This window comes from Schistocerca nitens, unplaced genomic scaffold, assembly GCF_023898315.1.
Source record: "Schistocerca nitens isolate TAMUIC-IGC-003100 unplaced genomic scaffold, iqSchNite1.1 HiC_scaffold_376, whole genome shotgun sequence".
Taxonomy (NCBI): Eukaryota; Metazoa; Arthropoda; class Insecta; order Orthoptera; family Acrididae; genus Schistocerca; species Schistocerca nitens.
The window spans coordinates 8930955-8939256 of NW_026045910.1; positions in this window are offsets into that span (position 1 = coordinate 8930955).

The following is an 8302-nucleotide window of genomic DNA, read 5'->3' on the forward strand; positions in this document are numbered from 1 at the left end:
AGTAGACAAGAAACTCAGGTCCATGGAGATAGAAATCGAAGCTTCGTTGGAGGTTGTTGGGGCAAGACTGGATATCAAAGGTGGGTTTCAAACTTAAGTAGTGTCACAAGTTTGTTTGTGTGGCCATCCTCAGCAGCAAGCACATAAATATTTGTTTTGCAAATAAAACTGCCTTTTCCTCCTGCTAGTTACTTTATTTATCCCATACGCGATTCGCCTTCTCCTGTTCTAAGGCATCATCAGTGGGATCTATAAGGATAAAATTTTGTTAGTTTTAGATTATTAAACAGTTCACTTCGCGATTTTTTGTAAGAAATCGTAAGTAATTACTTTTTTTATAAAAAAATCGCGAAGTGAACTGTTTAATAATCTAAAATTAACAAACTTGTACCGTTATAGATCCCACTGATGATGCCTTAGACCAGGAGAAGGCAAAACGCGAATGGGATAAAGAAAGTAACTAGCAACAGGAAAGGCAGTTTTATTTACAAAACAAGTATTTATAGTAGTGTCCTTCTGTCGACCATCAAATTCACCTTCCGATGCACAGATGTCCTCAAAGCATGCTGTAATCATTGGACGATACTTCAATCATCAAAGAATCAATTAGGATAATTATAGCTTCCTTGTGGTTCACGTGACAAGAAACCCTGTGAAATTCGCTAAATGCTTTCTCCAGAAACTACCTACGACAGATGGTTCAGAACCTAATTCATAATGGAAATATATTACATCAATACGTAACAAAGAAGCCTGACCTCACAGAGGGACTCCACATCAAAATTGCTATCAGTGACCATGAAGCAGATATACAGTAGAAATAATGAATACCAAACAAGAAATGGCAACTAAAACAAGCAGAATGACTTACATGTTCACCAAACTAGGCAGAGAATCAGTAATGTCATATCTCAATGAAGAATAAGAAACTTGTAGCTCAGGACAGGAGCTCATAGAGGAACTGGGTCTCAAGCTTACAATAATGGTTGACAATGCACTGGATAGATATGAACCCAGTAGGACAGTTCATACTGGGCGGAACCCTCCATTGTATGCAGTCACTCAAAGGAAATTTCTAAAGAAACAGATACTAGAGCATGGCAGGACTGAAAAACAGAGATATGCAGAATAAAACGCATTTTGCAATCTAGAGAGCAATGAATGAAGCCTTCGATGACTGTTGTGCCAGACTTTTATCAAAAGATCTGTCACAAAACCCAAAGAAATTCTGGTATTATTTAAAGTTGGTTAGTGGGGCCAAAGTTAGTGTCCAAATGATGGACAAGGCAGGAACTGAAACTGAGAGCAGCAAAGCAAAATCAGCAACGCCGAACTCTATTTTCCTGTGTTCCACTACTGAAGAGTATTGCCCAATTTAAGCCTCGTACTGTTCCAAAAATGAATAAAATATACATTAGTGCCAGTGGCCTTGAGGTTCAGCTGAAATTGTTAAAGCTCAACAAAACTGAGGCCCGACAGAATCCCTGTGTGATTCTATAGCTAATTTGCGGCTGAGCTAGATCTTCTGTTAACTACACTGATAAGCCAAAATATTGTGACTACTGCCCACGGCAAGCTTCGACGTCGCCTTGTGGTGTTGCGGGAACGTGACACGGAAAGGAAAATATCTAACTGGATTAAAAAGGGTTGGGGAATCATTCTTGAAACGACATGGGTGGCAAATGGGGAAATCTAGTTTGACAATGGCGATATTATTATTAAGCAGGGCCCGCGAACGAGTATCTCGGAAACGTCTAAGCTGGTCGAATGATCACGTACTACTGCACTGAGTAACTGTGGAAAGTGGTAGAAGGGCAGTGATGCTACCACTAGGTGATAAGTGGTTTGGTGGGTCGCCCGCTCTGTGAAAGAGGATAGGTGGAGATATGTGGTATCTTTGCAGAAGGAGCACAATGCTGGTACACGTGTAAGTTCATTGTACATTGTTGGACTTGTGGCTCCGCAGCAGATGATGATGGCGCATCGTCATCATCAGTTATGATTGCAGTGGCCGTGGGATCGTCGAGACTGCACCGTAGATCAATGGAAACCTTTCACCTCTTCCGATGAATCACGCTATTGCAACACTCGGATGATGATCGTCTCCGCAAAAGCCGTCGTCCACCCGAACGGAAGTTCGAAATGTGCATCACGCCATGGACGCAGGCTCGTGAAAGCAGTATTGTGCTGTGGGACACATCCTCCTGCACTCGTATGGGACCCTGTGGTAGTAACTGAAGATACGCTGTAGCCGGCCGAAGTGGCCGTGCGGTTAAAGGCGCTGCAGTCTGGAACCGCAAGACCGCTACGGTCGCAGGTTCGAATCCTGCCTCGGGCATGGATGTTTGTGATGTCCTTAGGTTAGTTAGGTTTAACTAGTTCTAAGTTCTAGGGGACTAATGACCTCAGCAGTTGAGTCCCATAGTGCTCAGAGCCATTTGAACCAGCCATTTTGAAGATACGCTGTCAGGTGTGGAACACCTGCATTCCTTCACGATTGACGTCCAGCTTTTAACTGTCCGTGTTTCAAATCCAGAACCGTGCTACAGTGGTTCGAGGACCATGATAGTGTACTCACGTTGACGTCTTGAGTACGAAATTCGTTTTATGTTAATCCAGTTGAACCAATTTGGGCCGCTATCACGCGCCATCACTGCACACATAAATTGGCGGCTCTGTGTTTAAGGAAATTACATGACTTTTGCGTGGACATCTGGTGCGACATTCCTCCAAAAAAGTTACCAACAAACTGTCGAATCCACGATACACAGAAACGGTGACGTATTGCGTTTCAAAGGTTGGACCAACAAGTTATTAAGCAGGTGGTCACAATGTTTTGGCTCGTCAGTTTGTAATTGATAGTAGATGCCTCGAAAAAGAACCATGACCGACAGGCGGAACGAAGCACAAGTCACATCTGTCTACAAAAAGGGTAGCAGAAGTATTCACAAAACTACCGTCCATTATCCTTGATATCGATTTGTCGTAGAATCTTTGAAAACACTATGAGCTCCAACATAACCAGCATGGATTTCGGAAACATAGAACATGTTAACTTCAGTTCGCAATTTTCTCACATGAAATCCTGAAATCCATGGTTCAAGGCGGTCAGGTACATGCAGTATTTCGCGATTTGTGAAAAAGCATTTCACTCAATACCACATCAACAAATATTATGAAAAGTGCGATCCGTTGAGTATCAGACGAAATTTGTGAGTGGAGTGAGGAGTTGTGTGTAGGGAGGACGAAGCATAATACCTTGGATGTTTATGTGGTATGTAAATGATCTTGAGGACAACATTAATAGTGACACCAAACATTTCGCTGATGATGCAGTTATCTACAATGAAGCTGTACAAATATTAATAAGATTTTAAAGTGTTGCCGTGACTGGCAACTTGCTTTACATGCTCAGAAACGTCAAATTCTGCTCTACACAAAACGAAAAAAATAATTCTATGAATATAATCAGTGAGTCACATTAGGAATCTGTGAATTCATACAAATACTTTGGCGTAACACCTCATAGTGACGTGGAATGGAACGATCGCGTACACTCAGCCGTGGGTAAAGCAAGTAGCAGACTTTGGTCCTTTTAGTAGAACACTAGTGAAATGCAATCAGTGAACAAAAGACATTACTTACAAATCACCCGTGCGACCCAACCTAGAATACTGCTCAAGTGTGTGGAACCCGTGCCAGATATGGCTAACAAGGGATATTGCACGCATAAGGCCATGCATTCTTCTGTCAAGCAAGAGAACAGTTGCTTCCAGCTTCTCCCATTAATGTTTCTTTCATTATTCATTTGTTATTCAATCACATCAAGTTTTACCCCTCCCTCCCTTGTTCTTCCAGACTTCCCTTTTGTAGACCAGTCTTTTCATCTCAATGTAGCTGTTTAAACGTCTTCCTCAGTTTCGGAATATTGCCCAATCCCCGACTTTCCCTATAATCTGTTCACTCTTCAGCTTCCTCTACTAACAAGAAAGGTTTCCCTTCTTAACATACCTCCTGTCATCTCATCCCTTCTTCTTGTTAGTGTTAAATATATGTTCCTTTCTTCGCCAATTCTGAGGAAAACCTCTTCGTTCCTTTCCTTATCAGATCACCCAATTATCAACATTATTCTGTAGCACCACGTCTCAAACGCTTCGATTCTCTTCTGTTCAAGAATTCCTACAGTCCATGATTCACTACCATGGAAGTGCTGTGCTCCAAACGTACATTCTCCGAAATTTCTTCTTCAAATTAAGCCTAATTGTAGGCTTTTTTTGGGCAGGAATACCCTCTTTGCCATGTGTTATTCTACTTCTTTAAGGCCTCCTTGCTTCACCTGTCAAGTGTTATTTTGATTCCACATTAACAATATGCCTTAATTGTGTCTAGTTCGTGGTCTACTATTTTGATGTTACGTTTATTGCTGTTCTCATTTCTGTTACTTGTCATTACTTTGATCTTTTCCCGGTTTATTCGCAGTCCATATTCTGTGCTCATTAGACTGCTTATTGAATTCAACGAATATTGTAATTCCTCTTCTCGTCCACTGAGGATAGCAATCTCATTAAAATATCTAATCATTGCTATCCTTTCATCCTGAACTTAACTATCATTCTTGATTCTTTCTCTTACTACCGTCATTGCTTCTTCGACGTGTAGACTGAACAACAGGGGCGAAAGACTGCAACTCTGTCTTACACCCTTTTCATCTAAGTGCTTTGTTCTCGGTCATTTATTTTATATTTCCCCTCCGGCTTTTTCTATATGTATTTACCCGCCTTTTCTAGGAGTTTCATATCTCTTGTACCACTCAGATCTGACAAACATGTTTTCTAGGTCCACAAATCCTAACAACGTGTCTTTCTCTTTTTTCTTAAATCTTGCTCCCAATATGAAACACAACGTCAGAACGACCTCCCCGGTGCCTTCGCCTTTCCAAAAGTCGGTCTCATCGTCATGTAACAAGTTCATGTTTTTTCTCCTCATTTTTATGGATACTACTTGTAGTAAAATGCTTGACATAGTAAGATAATTGTGCTGTAGATATCGTACTTACCTGTCTTCGAAAAATGGTTCAAATGGCTCTGAGCACTATGGGACTTAACATCTATCGTCATCAGTCCCCTTGAACTTAGAACTACTTAAACCTAACTAACCTAAGGACATCACACAACACCCAGCCATCACGAGGCAGAGAAAATCCCTGACCCCGCCGGGAATCGAACCCGGGAACCCGGGCGTGGGAAGCGAGAACGCTACCGCACGACCACGAGATGCGGGCTTACCTGTCTTCGCTATTTTCACTTGGGTACTGTTTTTGGTCATCCTCTTTATTTCATCCTAAGTCTTCCAAATCTGTGATAGTTATATTGGATCTTCTATGATTCCCATATTTTCTTCCCCCTTGTAAGGGCCTTCAGTGCACTCGATCTATCTTTTAGCGCTTCATTGTGCGTTTAACCATATAATTCCTCTTGCATTTTACTGTTACAACCTTTGATTTTAATTCCACCGAAAGTTGCTTTCCCCTTCCCGTAAACTGATGGTTCAAATGGCTCTGAGCACTATGGGACTCAACTGCTGAGGTCATTAGTCCCCTAGAACTTAGAACTAGTTAAACCTAACTAACCTAAGGACATCACAAACATCCATGCCCGAGGCAGGATTCGAACCTGCGACCGTAGCGGTCCTGCGGTTCCAGACTGCAGCGCCTTTAACCGCACGGCCACTTCGGCCGGCCCCGTAAACTGAGTTTATCCTTACAACGATCGTTTATTTCGGTTCCTACACATTTTACTTGTAGCCCTTTTGCCTTAGCTTCATTGTACTTTGTACTTACTTCATTCCTAAGCGACACGAATCGCATTGTTCCGGTCTTACTTTAGCCTCTTTGTACGTACTTCGTTCATAGATAAATTCAAGTTCTACTTCTGTTAAGCAAGATTTCTTCGCTGTTATCCTCCTTGGACCTATATTTGCTCGTTCAACTTCTGAGAGTTCCCGTCTCAGAGATGTTCATTCCTCATCAACTCAGCTGCTTTTTGTGTTGATGATTATCGCACATGACAACCTTATAGATTTTCGAACACACAACAGCATCCCAAGGTAGTTCCTTCCACTTTCATCCTTCCAGGTTATTCTCTTAAACCTCAGTCTCTTTTATGTCATTACTAAGCCGTGACACAAGTATGACTCTATATCTGCTCGTAGGTTTGCTTACACTTCACTGTCTCATTTCGGAATCCCTGTCTCATAACGATAACAATCCAGCTGGAAAAGTGTATAAGCTATTACACACATGATTAATGCAGAACTCTACCAGTACTTCCACTCTCATTCCTATTACAGAGGTCATGTACAATACTTCCCTAATACAGTCCGCAATTGCTGGCCGAATGGTTCTAGGCGCTACAGTCTGGAACCGCGCGACCGCTACGGTCGCAGGTTCGAATCCTGTCTCGGGCATGGATGTGTGTGATGTCCTTAGGTTAGTTCTAGGGGACTGATGACCTCAGCAGTTAAGTCCCATAGTGCTGAAAGCCATTTGAACCATTTGAACGGTCCGCAATTTCATTCCCTGTCACAGCTTCTAATCTCCATGTTTATTGGGTCATCACCGGCATTTATTGACTGAGATACTCGTTTAAAGCTCAAAAACTGTCTTTGTACCTTTTCAACTTCTGCCTCTTATATTGACAAGTACAATTGAACTATTGTTATTCAGTTCAGATGAGGATAATCCAATTACTGAATAGTTCACAGTAACTCAATCTTTGCCCTATCTTCCTATTCATGACATATCCCGCTCCTTTTATTCTATTTTCAGCCGCAATTCATATTACTCTATATTCGTCCGATCAGTAATCCTTATCTTCTTCCCACTGCACTTCAGTGACCACCCACTGTTTCAAGATTGACGTTTTGCACATCCCTTTACCGTTTTTCTACCTTTCATAATACATCCACACTTCTGAAATTCCATGCTCTGATTCGCTGAATGTTACCCTTTTGTTAGTTCCTGAATTGTTAGTTATTCAATCGTTTCTCATGGTTACTTTACATTTAGTTGTCTCCGTCCGAGGTACTGAATGCTGGACTAATCCGAAATTGGAATGTCATCATGACACTCCTTCAGTTCCTGGTCACATATTCTGGATACACATTATGTGCATTTAATGTAGCGGTTTCCATTTCCTTTGACAATATTGGATATAAATTATGGTGTGCCGGTCTTAATGAACGTGAAGTAACTAATGTAGAACGCCTGCTCATATGTAAGAGATTTCCTGATGAAAACTAAATATATCGATATGTTGCGCCGTGGTTTTAGTTTCTTCGGCATCTTGCTGCGACACTGAGCCACGCCAATGTCAGTGTGGATCAGGATTCCATGTGGCTACATTTTTCTTGTAATTGAAACCTTATGGCAGCCCCTCCAAGCGCGTTACCGTTGACTAATAATTATCGATTCGTAAGAAAATTCTTATTGAAATGTTACGATAATATGAGGCTGCCATATTTTCATGTGTCTAAGAAAAATTAGGGAAATGAACACAATACAAGAGTTATTTAGCGAGAGAATTGTTCCAGATGACTGGAAAAACCGTACTCCATTCCGTTTTCAAGATGGGTCGTAGAATACACGCACAAAACTATAGGCTTATAGCTCTGACGTAGATCAGTTGTAGAATTTTGGAAAATGTTCTATGCTTGTGTTTTATGGCATTTCTGGAGGCCGATAATCTCCTCCTCAGGTATCAGGATGAGTTCCGAAAATAACGATCGTGTGAAACCCAGCTCGCTCTGTTCGTCCACGAGAAAACAGTAGATACGGACGTCCAGGTGTTCCGGAAGGCATACGACACAGCTACGCACAGCCACTTAACATCAGACCAGCATATCAGACCAAGTGTGTGACTGAATTGAAGAGTTTCTAGCAAAAGGAACGCAGCACGTAATTCTGTACGGATAAAAGTTTTCAGACATAGAAGCCACATCAGGTGGGCCACAGGTGATTGTTATAGGACCATTACTTTGATCTAGTAGATAACTTCGGAAGTTCCATGAGGCTTTTTGCGGTTGTACTATTTTCTACGGAGAAGTCGCGGAGCTAGAAATGTAGGAAGACCTACAGAGAATCGATTCATGGTGCAGGGAGTGCCAATAGGCACCCAGCATTAACCAATGTAACGTATTCCGAATAGATAGAAAGGCCCTTTCTTGTATGGTTACAACTTGCAGAAGAAGCTCTGGAAGCAGTTATGGCCATAATGTTTCTGGGAGTATGCCTACGAGCGGTTTC